The sequence below is a fragment of the Cupressus sempervirens genome, chromosome 5, assembly GCF_028749045.1.
Source record: "Cupressus sempervirens isolate cs-2001-9-10 chromosome 5, ASM2874904v1, whole genome shotgun sequence".
Taxonomy (NCBI): Eukaryota; Viridiplantae; Streptophyta; class Pinopsida; order Cupressales; family Cupressaceae; genus Cupressus; species Cupressus sempervirens.
The window spans coordinates 583,346,233-583,360,327 of NC_143122.1; positions in this window are offsets into that span (position 1 = coordinate 583,346,233).

Below are 14,095 nucleotides of genomic sequence, written 5' to 3' on the forward strand. Positions count from 1 at the left end.
TGACTGGACATAAATGTAAGTTCATTACCTTGAATTATTATGATGGAAATAGTGAAGAGATTTTATGTGCAAATTCTTATTATGTTGAAGGACTTAACTATAATTTTTTGAGTGTGTCACAACTAAATAGTTCAGGTTGTAAGGTTGAGTTTAAGAACAAGATTGCTAAGATATATGATATTGATGGAAAAATAATTGGAAAAGGCAATCAAAATAGAGGTAATCTATTCTACCTTGATATGGAGGATACTACTTGTTTAGTTGTAGAATTTGATTATGTGTGGTTATGGCACAAGAGGTTATGTCATGTTAATTACGATAACTCGATGTGCAAGTCTAGAAAGGTACTCATTCAATAATTTTTGAACTATAGTATGGATACTCACCAATGTAAAATATTTTTAGGTATTTGGAAGCAAGTGTTATGTTCTAAAATATTTTGGAATGGTAAACTAGATGCAAAAAGTGAAGAAGGTATATTCCTTGGCTATTCCACAAGAAGTAAAGCTTATAAGTGTTTAAATACTAACACTAACAAGGTTGTGGAAAGTGCAAATGTGAAATTTCATGAATATATAGAAGTACATGGGGCTGAACCTATGAAGGAACTAGAAGAATACAAATCATTTGTATATTTTTATGAAGGCATGCCTACTGATGAAGATGTTGTAAATCAAATTGCAAATCAAAAACAAGTTTCTGTGACTATCAAATCACATACTATGAATGTTGAGTTGCATTGAAGAATCAAGCTACATTCAAGTGCTAAGTTATAGAATGAAGTTGAGGCAAATTTTGATTATGAGATTAGTATACATGAAAGAAATGTTGGGCTACCTGATAGAGATGTACATAGTGATACAGAAGTTGAGAGGCCAAATGAGGAAATTAGAGTAGAACCAAGATTGTGAAAGTATGTCAAGAGACATCACCTTACAACACAAATCATTGGAGATAAAGTTATAAGAGGAATGACAAGGAAAAAATAGAGAAATGATGCATGTTTTCTTAGTGTGCATGAATCTAAGACAATGAAAGATGGCTTAGAAGATGTGGATTGGAGTAAATCCATGAAAGAAGAGATTGAACAAATTGAGAAAATTAAGACATGGTCTCTTGGTCCTAGACCAAAAGATATATATGTGATTGACACCAAGTGGGTGTACAAATTCATGTTAAATGAAAATGGTGAATTCACAAGGAACAAGGAAAGATTAGTTTGTAAAGGATATGCACAAGAAGAAGGGATAGAGTATGGAGAAACATTTACTCATGTTCTAAGATTGGAAGGAGTAAGAACTCTACTTTCTTACTTTGCATACAAAGGTTTCAAATTTTATCAAATGGATATTAAATCTACATTTCTGAATGGCATATTGTAGGAAGAGGTCTATATAGAACAACTAGAATGATTTTTTGATTCTAACAACAAAAGAATGGAATGTAGACTACACAAAGCTTTATATGATTTGAAGAAAGCACCAAGAGCATGGTATGAAAGGCTTCATAATTATCTTGTGAAGAGGACTAATGATAACAAAAATCTATACCTGAAGATAGAGAAAGGCAAAGTTATTTTACTATCTAAAATTTTTGTTGATGATATCACATTTGGAGGTCAAGATACTTTATGTAAAGCTTTTGCAAATGAAATGAAGAAGGAATTTAAAATGTTTATGGTTGGAGAGATCAAGTTCTTTGTGGATTTGCAAGTACATTAGATAAAATATGGTATATACATCACTTGATCAAAGTATGTAAAAGAAATACTGAAAACTTTTGGATTGGAAGATTTCAAGCTAGTACGCACACCTATGGTGACAAGACATAAACTATCAAAGAATGATGATTCAAACAAGGTGAATCAAACATTGTACAGGTCTATGATTGGGAAATTACAATATGTAGTGTACAATAGACTTGATATTGTATTATTTGTTGAGATAGTTGCAAGATTCTATACTAATCCTAGGGAGAATCCTTTGATGGTAGTTAAGATAATGATGAGATATCTAAATGGCACAGAAGATTATGGTCTATACTATAAGAAAAATGGGAAATTTGAATTGGTAGTCTACATTTATGTTGAATGGGCTAGAAATATTGAGGATGGAAAGAGCACTAGTGGAGGAGCATTTTTCTTAGTAAAAAGGCTTGTTACATGGACTAGCAAGAAACAAAACTGCATATCTCAATCTAATACTAATGTTGAAATTGTTGCCACTACAATAAATTATACAAATATTGTATGGATCAAATAACTACTCAAAGGTATAAAGGAGGAAATCATTGAACCTATGATACTTTATTGTGATAATACAAGTGCTAAAAATATATCAAAGAATCATGTGATGTAAACAAAGACTAAGCACATTGCAATCAAGTATCATTATTTTAGAGAGTTAGTTCAAGATAAAGAGGTGAAGATGGAATATGTTAACACAAAAGAGAAAATAGTTGATATCTTTAAAAAAGCATTACCTAAGAATGCTCATGAGTATCTAAGAGATAAACTAGGGGTGATACCCCTATCCAAGGCTAGTTAAGAAGCATGAGAAGTGTCCTACAATAAGCATGATGATTGATATATGTTACACATTGATGTAGTGGATCTTACTTTAGGAGCTACCTAAAGTAATCAAAGAGTTGGAGCTACAAATCAGTCACAAGCTAGATGATAGAAGGATAAATTGAAAATGTTCATATCTTCATGTTTAGATGACAAGTCTTTGGCATTGTTGTCAAAGAGAGAGAAAAGTATAAATAAAGGGAGAAATCCTATGGGAGAAATATAGAAAAGAAGAAATATGGAATATCTACTCAGAGGGAGATATAAGAAGTGATCAAGAAGAAGTCATAAGGATGAGTTGATTGTCTATTGATTAGAACAAAATTTTGTAACCTATACAAATGATGAAAGTTCTTGATAGAGTGAGAGACTTCAATACAAGAAATTATTTTCTTTTTGGTATTATTATTGGTTGTGCTGATTAAGTTTGATTTTCCATCAATGCCAAAGAGAGAGATTGTTGAAAATAGATTAATACAAGTATGAAAATGTGTTTCAATCATTTTTTTGTCACTGATGTCAAACTTGATACTTGTTGGTAAGACAATTGCTTTTATAATTTGAGTACTATCATTTTTTTGATTGATGAAGAGGATTTGATCAAATGAGGTAACAATGGCACCTAGAGGAAAGGTTGAGTTATGATATGGAAAATGAGTACAAGGATAAATTAAAATAGTAATATTATAGTGAATTTATTATCTACTTAAGGTTGCAAAGGATGGATACATTGATTATGTTTAGAAAAAAATGTAAAACTAATTGTGTTTGCGAAGCTTAACAATTTGTATAGTAGGTGTCACATAAAGTTAGTGTAAGCCAGAAAAAATCTTAGTTGGAGCCAAGAAAATTTAAATTTTAGTATATGTTGAGTGATACAGTGTAAGCCAAGTAAATTTTAGTTGATTTAGAGCACTAGTAAACTTTAGTTCATGCTGAGTGTTTTGTTAGTAGATATCAAGAAATGTAGTATGTGTCGAGCATTAGAAGGAAGTTAGTGCTGAGTGTCAACATTATGAGAAAGATTGTCAATTTGATGAATATGAGCTGACAAGTTTGATTTATTGGACTGTGTGAACCATGTGGAAGATAAGCTTGATGAGATGGTGGCATAGAATTCAAGATGAATTGTTTTGAGGAAAATTCAAAGAGGATTGAAAGAGAAGTTTCTAAAAGGGAAAAAAATGAAAAGATGGGTAGATTCATTGAATCCCACCTAATCCTACCAAACCTTGAATTACATGATAGAGGATGAATGACAAAAGATCTTAATTTTATATTTATAGAGATGACTAGTCTAAAGAAAAGGTTATCATGTGCGAGAACCTAAGGAAGGCAAGGAGTCTAGGGCATTGCTTCATTGAGTGACCTAAGAGAAGAGACTGCTGTTGGTTAGAAAATAAAGAAGGCTCAAGGGTATGGATTTTTGAAGGGTGAACAAGCTATTAGAGCTAAAGTGTGTGAAAGCCAAGTAGAATGGAGGACTAAAATAGAGATATGTAATATACAAAGTGAGTTTTAAGTTGTTATTAGATAAAGTGTTAGTATTACTTTCTAATCATTGCACTAGTCTAGGCTAAATCCTTTGGATTAAGGTTAACCTAACTATCATTTGTAAATCCTTTAACCGAGTGACATTCCAGGTGATTGATCTAAATGTTGCAAGATTGTTGGAAACATGAATGCTACTGATATTCCTATGGGGGAGTATTGTAGATATGTTACTATGATAATATGTTACTTTCATGACTAAGTTTTTCATTGATGTCAATATAGTAGTTTTTTTTGGTATCTGACAAAAGAACAATAGAAAGATCAAGTCGGTATAGATAGCTAGTTAAGTATTCTAACTATTTGAGGTTATGAGAGATACTCCTAAGTATCTATTATATGTAGTTAGAATTAGAGGAAGAAATGATAAATCTAGAAGAAGTTATCTAAGTTTTGGTGATGTTTGTTCTGAGATAGATTTACAGAGGCATGTTTTGGTAAACTTGTTATATCTCTTATCAGAGTTGATATTCTAAGAATCAAGGTTGATGCTATGAAGGAGACATGTTGTTGATATAGTAGCTAAGAGCACTTGTTATAATACTACATTTACAAAAAGTTATTCAAGTTTCAAGGTAGAAGATTAATGGTATTGCTAAGCATAACATGTTCTTAATGAGGCCCTATAATGACTAATTGAGAAGGTCTAAGTTGTCTCAAGGAATTTTTTTATGGACTCAATATAAAGGAAGGACATATTAATTTATCATAGAGAAGGATTGGAACTGATGATAAGCAATAGTAAGATTGAAATGTGAAGTTGAGTAGAGCAGTGTGGAAGTGATGGAAACTTCATTGTCAAGGTTCTTGTTGAGTGATCCAAGGTTTGATATTTGGATCTAAGGTTCATGAACTAGTATAAAAGGTTTAACAATGTTTGGTTTGGTTGATAGAATAAAGGAAAGAAGAACATAATAGTAAATTTCATGTTTGAGTACTAAGCTCTTCTTGCAGTTGAAATTGCATGTTTGGGCAGTGGGCTCTTCTTGCATACATTGTACTACAACTCCTAACAGGGTTAGCACAACTCCTAATAGGGTCTATATGTACTAAATGGTGTAATAGAATCTTAATAGGGCCCATCCTCTAACAAGGAATATTTATATTAGTACATCATCTTGTGGGCATCATTCCCATTGGGGTTTTCCCTTTGATCAAGGGTTTCCCTAGTTAACATATCTGGTGTAATTGTCTATGTGCATCTTATTATGGCTACTATTTACTTTGGTTGAATGGTTAAGTTTGTTTAAAGAAGATATTTATTTTAATTGTTGGATAACTGATTCCCCACCACCCCCTTAGTTATCTTGGTGGACTATTATTTCTAACACTAAATTCCTCTAACAAGGCTCACTCCTAGTAGGGTGATTGAAATCCTCTAATAGGTCACATTTAATAGTATGTATTGTAACCTTTAGCAGGGTTGGCCTTTCATAGGTCATCACTTTAGAAGAGTGAGAATTAATAGCATGTTACTAGGGGTTTTTCCCAAATTCAGTTTTCACTTTAAATCATTGTGTCAAATGTGTTATTGAATCTATTATGTTTCATGCTTACATTTATGTGAAGTTGATTTGATAGTAACCTACAAGGAAAAAAAAAAACTACTCATGCCCCTAAACTATCTTTAGAACTATCCTGATCAAAGTACATGGTCCATAGAACTGGTGAATCCATGCAACATTTCACTTCATGTTCAATCATAGTAGGCAGTTTCTCTACTTCTTGAATGATCAATTCTTCCCTGAAAGCATTTACACTAGTGTCCAAAAAGCAAGTTGAATCCTTATCAATGCCTTCTCCTAGAATTTTATTGACCCTTGGCTCTCTATTTACCCTAACTACCTTATCTCCTATATGTAAAGTTGCATAAGGCAAGTCACATTATAGACTACCTCCCATAGTAGCACTCCACTTTTTGGAGAGAAACATCCCATAATGTGGGGGAATGCCAACCACAAGGACTAACAAGGTCAATTCTGCTTTAGGATATGTAGCTAACTTGGATGGCAATGCACTGATTGTACCTATAATAGGGACCTCCCTAGCATCCATACCTCTACATTTTCCTTGTTTAATATCTACCTTTAGACCTAAAGCTTCCATGACTTCAAAAGGCATGATGGTGTTAGATGCTCCTGAATTTATCATGCAATTCTTAAGGGTTTTTTGTTTTATAATCGAACTAAGAAAAATGGGTTAATATCTTCTATGTAGGCTACTGATGAATCATGCAAAAATATTTGTGGGATTTGGGATATACTAGAGTTTTTTCAATAGTACTTGGTTCAACCCTATTACTATTATTTCCTATCCCACCCAACCAAGAAAAGGCCTTACTCTTAAGATCCTCAATTCTAAATAATTTAGACAGAGGTACTTTGACAATAATTTGTGACAACATAGATATCATATCAATAGGTTCTAACATAGTGGACTTCATAACCATACTTGGAGTGGAAATCCATTGAATAAAAGGCACTATGATTTGCTTGGCTACATTTGATGCTGAATTATTTTCTTGTACTAATATTCTAGGTGTATCAATTGTTTGAAATTGTACTTTATTTTTAGGCTCCCACTTCTTGATTTTACTATCTTTTTGATGCAGAGTCTACAACCTCAAATCACCAAAAACTTCTTTAGTGCCTAGCAACACCCAACCCATACAAGATGCCAAGAAAAGTTACCAACCTCTTCCCAAATGCTGACCTCTACCTTTCCAAGTGGACTCCACTTCTTTAAGGTCTTTCCCACTCCATAGGGTTCACAACAAACTTGGGTCTCAATAAGGCTTTAGGGACACTAGCCCTTAGCTAGGTCAAATAGGGAAAATTAGAGAAAATTCTTTAAGGGTTCAAAAAAAGACTTGTTCTATCCTTCTTAAACATAAACCACTAGGATTCATCCACTTTCAAGGTTCAAACACCACCAATAGACCACTTTTCCAAATTTAGGCCTAATAGTCCACGTCGGTCTGGTTTTGGTTTTCCATGGTTAACTCCCAAACCCTCCAAACAAAGTGGAAAGAAAAATATATTTCTAGACACCCTTTTCCAAGTTCTTGAAGATCCCAAAGTCTTATGGGTTGATCCTACTCAAGCATACCCAAAGCCCAACTAGGTTCACAGTCCTAATAGGCCTAATTCGGGTGGCTTTCCAAAGCAAGGGTTAAGAGATGGGGTCATAAAACCAAAATAGCCACTTGGGACTCCTCTTCACCATGTCAAAAAATCATTCCACCCATCATCTAGGTCACAACAACAAGTTTGGGAGTTTTAGACCACTTTCTCTTCAAAACAAGGCTGAACACATGGTTATCTTTAACCTAGGGCCTATAAGAAAAAATAGTATACCTATTTTTCTGCCCTTAAAACTCTGCAGCCTTATCCAAGTAGCCTCCAGTAAAAAAACAATAACTTGCACAAATGAATAGATGAAAACTTAAAACCAAATGAAATTGAAAGGTGATTCAGATATCTATCCAATAATATCACTTTTCCATATGTTCTAATCTGTAAACATCTATACAACAATAGAAAATAGGGAAAATGGTAGAAAAATCAAGTTTTATTGCTCCAAAACACTTCAAATTCGTACAACCTACACCCCCTGAGGCTTGTATAGTCATCTCATACATATATGGCTTCATCAAAATGGTTACAACCACATTTTGAATGGTATTTGTAATAGTTACAAGTTTTTGCAACAAAATTGCAAAGTTGTCAACAATTTTGCTTGACAACTTTTGCAATTTTTTGCAATTTTTGACATTTGACCTATTAGACACTTGAAACTTAACCTCATGATTATAACGACCTTTAGAATCATATAAGATATATGAAAATCCCTTTTACCTTGAAAAATCACCTATTCTACACATTTTTGACCCCCTTGGTTCAATTTGGCATTTAGGTTTATAATGACACCTAAAGTCCAATTGACCTTACATCATGGGTCTTATTTCATCATTTTTCAATCCTATTCCTAATTTTCCACTAGGTTCTCTATCAATTTTTCTTGTTTCACTACCCCACTTTGGCCTTTGATGTTTCAGTATGAGTTTTGCTACTCTCATCCTTCATCTTGTGTGTAATATCCTTGAATAATATACTAGAAGATTTGCCAACATCACTTCCAATTGTCATATTCCTCAAGTTATAGTTACTGTGCACTTGAGAAATCATTTCTATAGTGATTTTGTCAAACTCCTCCTTTGAAGGCATTCTCAAGTTTATATTATCAACATTTGAGGATACATTACATACTTTGTCTTTATCATAATTTTCATCATCTGAGAATACTTGTTGATGATGTAGCTAGTAAAAAATTCTCTAACTAGTAACATCATCCTCATGTTGCTCTAAATAAAAATCTACACAATAATCAAACATACCTACCATATTACAACTCGCATCATAATGGCTCTTTTCTTCTTCTTCTTCATGTTGTGTACTTGGATTTGAAGAAAATGACCGAGCAACTACAAAATAATCTGCAGAATGGGGTAATTGACATATAATGCACCATGGTACATCATCATTCATATTAATAGAACTTCTCTATAGATGATCTAGTGTACCCTTATCTTTTACATTCTGGGTATGGTTGGAAATTGGTTTACCATCCTTCCATTGAGTGGTGTAGGGGTAATTTTGTTTTCTAGGTTGTCTATTGAAATGGTTATTATTTAATAGGGTCTTATCACCAAAAATGGGTTTGTTTGAATTGAAAGTTTATGGATTTATCTTTTTTAATAAATCTAGTACTTGAGCTATTGAGGGTTCTTCAAGTTTCTTACCTGTAGGAGTTTTATCAACTTCCCTTTTGTTGTTGTTCTTGGGATTGAATAGCTTTAGATAATCTCTCCTCCCAAGCTTACCCGATGCTCTTCTTTTATTTTCAATATTTACTACAATTTTGAAAGCATCCCTCAAGGTCTTAGGTTCCTTATCCCTCAACTCATAAGCCATCTTGCTATAAAAAGAATTGAAATATGTTATAAGACAAACATCCTCATTCAATCTCATAACCTAAAATAGCTTGTACATCCCTTTTTGAAATGTTACATTGAAATCAAATGTAGATTCATTACGGTTCTTCTTAATATTATTGAAATCATTTAACATAAAACCAACATTAGTATTATCACCATATTGTTCTTTGATCAATTTCTCCATATCACTCTAGGAACTAATGCAATCATCTGCTAATCACCTAAACCAATCCCTGGCATCTTCTATTAATGAATTAACAAATAGTTCCATCACCACATCTTCATGCTCAACTTCAAAGTCATTCAACTTGTCTACAAAGACTCTCAAGTGTTCCTCTCTAGTGACAACATTTTTCCCAGAGAACTTAACAACTTTATCTCTTAGATTAAAAGATATGGGGTGAGGGAAGCCAAGAATCCCTAGGAATGATATTTGTCTAAATTTCTACACACACACACACACACACACACACACACACACACACACACACACACACACACACACATATATATATATATATATATATATATGGGCCTTTTCTAAAAACCAGCAACATTGGATGTGCTTGCTATATTGGCCTAATTTTCAGCCATATTGGCTTGAGATTGTTGTATTTGGACCGTAGGGATCAGAATACTAGTAGTGAATGTAGAGACAGGGGTAGATTGAGACATAGCCTAACTAGATATTGTTGGTCCACAAATAGGTACAAAAGTTGTAGTTTTTGTAGACAAGTTGGGCTAGGCAACTATAGCAGAATTGGACTTAATGAACTAAATCTTTCTCCTAGTTTTTGCTGCTTGAGATTCATTCTCAACCTTCTCAAGTTCCTTTGCCAATTATTCTTTCTCTTTTCTAGCCTTTTCAAGATCAAGGTCTAGTTTAGACATGGGAGGATTTATAGGTTTGCTCAATGCAACTTGGGGTTCATTTATTTGAATTCCTATAGCTTTTCCTTTTCCTCTATTTGTGGGTTTCATAGTACGTTCTACAACATCTACTTGGATAGGCTTGAAGGATTGGATTTGAGAAATGACAAGTTCTTGCCTTTGGCTCATGAGATTTCTTGTGCTAAAACCTTAGATCTTAAAGTATCTACATCCCCAAACACATCAACATGAAGGACTAAGGTCCTTTCTTCCAACTTCTTATTTTGTTCTTTCAAGGTAGCCATCCTTCTAAGTAGGTTATCTCTTTCAATAATGGTGTTCAAGGTGGCTTTCTCTCTTTCCTTCTTCAAACAGATACATTTTGCCTCCTCTTCTATGACCCATTTCTTCAAAACTTCTATTTTTGAATATACTTCCTTAGGATGTACAAAAGTTTCCTCTAAATCAGCAAGGTCATCAAGGTCTATAAGATTTGGTTAGATATATGGAACTATTCTAGGGTCTTTCATGACATTCTCATATCCTAGCCTATGGTTTATATCTAATATATGGAAAGTATTTCCTACTGAGGAAACATTCTTATCATGATAAAAGTGGTCTTCTTGCAGTGGAGTACTAAATATTCCCTCTAGAAGCCTTGCATTTTCTGACTCTGAACTTAATGGAGAAGAGTCCCTTCCTACCATCGATTGATATTGAGGATATATTGATGTATTATTTCTGGGTTTTCAAGTGGGATTCAGATCTACTTTCTTTTTGCCTTGATTCTTTGTACCCCATTGGGGAAAATCCATATATAAGGGTATATCAGGATTGACCTATGTATAAGCTATTGTATTCTTCCTTTTATTAGCCATTAAAGAGGATTCCTTGTTACATATGCACTAACTTCAAAACCTTGACTAATTTGCCACCCTATTTTAGGGAAAATATGATAATAAAATAACTTTTGACTTCAAAGGTGAAAGTACAAGAAAATACTTAAATACTTAAAAATAATATGGGACCACTCGCATAAATGCATGACTATAAATCTTTCTTGACGGATATGACACTTTGTAAAGGTTGTGTGAATCACTGTACACCTATGGCACTAGGGTTGTTACTCTTTTTTTTTTAAACTTCTCAAGGTTTGTCACTGAAATAGGACCACTACAACCACAAATAGTGTTGCAAAATGATCTGGCACATACATACACTTTACACATACATGTGTGGTAAGCAAGTCCTCAATAAAGTTGTCATTTTGTTGGTGTTTTTCAACTATTGAACAATAAAAGATCAATACCAAGATAATGAGAGCACAAACAATCTAAAGATTAGCTACTCCGTATGAAAAATTGAAAGAGCTTCTTATCTAGACCCAACTACAACAAAATCTAAACATATTTCCTACTCTTTAGGCTTTGTGGAACCAAGGTGGGTATACCTGAGGGATGGTTCAAATGAATGCTACTACATGAGAATTATTTTTTTAGTTTCATTCTAATTCTCATCTCGTATCTCTGCCATATACATAGTTTGTTCATTTCATGACATTTTAAACATGATAGACATCCCTTATAAGTAGATTTGGTCACAATCCTCCTTAAGTTTACAAATATTTCTGGCAAAAGTAGCTAACTAAGACTCATAAATCAAATGCAAACAGTACTGACCGACATTGATAATCTTCAATAGTAAAATAAAATGGATTTTAAGATTCATGCATGATGTTTATCTATTACCTTTCTTTCTACAAATTGAATTAATTGGATCAATGCCTCATCCATTAGGGTTCAAAGTCTATTCAATTCTTAGATTTGATTGATTTCATTACAATCAACATTATCAAAAGCCTTCACTAAAATCTCATACTTACTAACATCCTTCCTAATACCATGGCAACTCTATCAAAATCACTAAAGCATTTACTTAATTTATTGAATTAATAGAAATAATAAATTTACATACAGTTTGATTTAATTGCATTCAATTGGACAAGCTTTTGCTTCCATAACTTCAAAATAGCTAGATGATAGAAGTGGAGACAAGATTTAGCAAGAACATAAATGGGAATAGTCCATGATTTTCATTAATCTTCTTGGAAAATGGTATACAATTGGATAAGACTCAGAATAACTCAAGACAAAACATCTAGAACCTGCCAAATTGATGTATTCTCATGAAATTTGTAGAGAGATCATATCATAAAGTGTATGTCAAGAACACTAGACCAAACAAGCTTAATTAAACTAAAATAAACAATGATTTAGACCCTTTCTCTAGCCCAAGGATGTCACTTATATATTGTGAGATGCAACAAGCTTTAGGCATAGAGAATTGGCAGTTGTTCTTTTGACAAAAGGTATTTACATTTTGTAATTATCATAAAAGGACAAAATTGTGTATAATAGAAAAAATTTACATCAAAATATTCTTTTAGGTGGGCCATTTTTCTATTACACTTCCAAAAATATGAAGTTAATGATTTGTACTCTTGTTATTTTGATCCTTTGGAGTACGTGGCTATCAGGCTTACTAGTGATGTGTCTTGTTCTGGTACTTGCAAGCTAACCTCAACTCAAGGATTTTCAATGTCTTCATCATGAACTATTAAGGTAATAGTTACCTCTACTTTCTCATCTACCCCATCATCTTCTGCCATCTATTCTGAAGACACAAATTCCTCTTTCCACTTGTTGAAAATAGTGTCATTAGGCCAATAAAAATTCAGGATCTCCCTTTGCACTTTTATTAAAAAATTCCCAACCATTCCTATTTCAACAAGATCCTTTCTAATAACATTGTAAAATAATTATATTTTGACCAACTCTTCATTGGTCATTTCCCATAGTATATGCCCCTTTTCATTTACAAAATTATTCATTCTTTGGCATAATAGTTCATCTAATTCTTTTTTCCATTCTTTTTTTTCTTTTATTTTATCAATCTTTTTAAGGGCACTAGGTCACACTTTTCTACTACATACTTGGAAAGACAAATTGTTATTCTTTTCTGAACAAAAACCCTTTTCTCATCAAAGTTCTCCAACTTGCTAAGTATATCAAAAATCTTTTCTATTTGATGACATGGTAATTGGGTGATAGATATGCACATAACAATAATATCATTATTCCTTTCACTCCATTTTTGCACAATGGGTCTCAATTTGTCTTCATCTCCTTTTATTTCATCCCGTATATCTACAATTCTTTCCAACTAGTCATAAAATGTTGGCCACTCAATTCTATCTACCAAGTACATAATACCTTGCCTAAGCTTTTCTTCATACTGATTATTCTATTCTATATGCATTTCCTATAATTTGTCTCTTTCCTCTAGAATTTAGGCCTCTATAGGGTGTCTAGTATTTCAACAATGAGAGTAGACTTAAAGGGCTCAACTGGTGGCTAAGGATATACAATTCTTGGCTTTTTGGATTCTCCCATCTTTCTCTTCCCAAGTTGTTTATCCATTTGGGATACTTGATTTTCTAGTAATTGTATTTGTTTTCCTCTATGCTCATACACCTTTAGTACTTCTTCAAATTTTGCATTTATCTCTAAGAATCTACTTTGTTCTTTTTCAGCCACCACATCTACAAACTCTAGTAGCTCTTTGGCCATTCTAGTAACATATTGACTACCCACCTCATCAGCCCTATATATTGTGAAAGTACCAGCATGTTCTTCATTAGAAATTTCTTGTATTCTAGTCTTATTCCTTTTTCCAATTGACCAAATAGCTAGGGCTTGATGATCATTACTAAATTTGATTCCTATTGTGGTGTCCAGACCCCCTACTTTTTTTGACTCTTGAACTCACTATTTGAGAGTCAGGAGAACAAATTAGTATTAGAGTTAGAGTGTTAGAGTCAAAAATTCAAATAAATAAATAAATATACATATAATAATAATAATAATAAATCAAGTGCTTTACATGTGAACACAGGGGTGAAGTATGCCTCGTGCACTGGTGCACGCGCTGAGGTGTGCTACAGACCTAGCCAATATGAGGGACTATAAAACCCCTACCCTTATTGATCAGACTTTATTTTAAGATGAAAGTTTTTGGCAAGTGCAATTTTTAGAGGTAAGCGATGATAT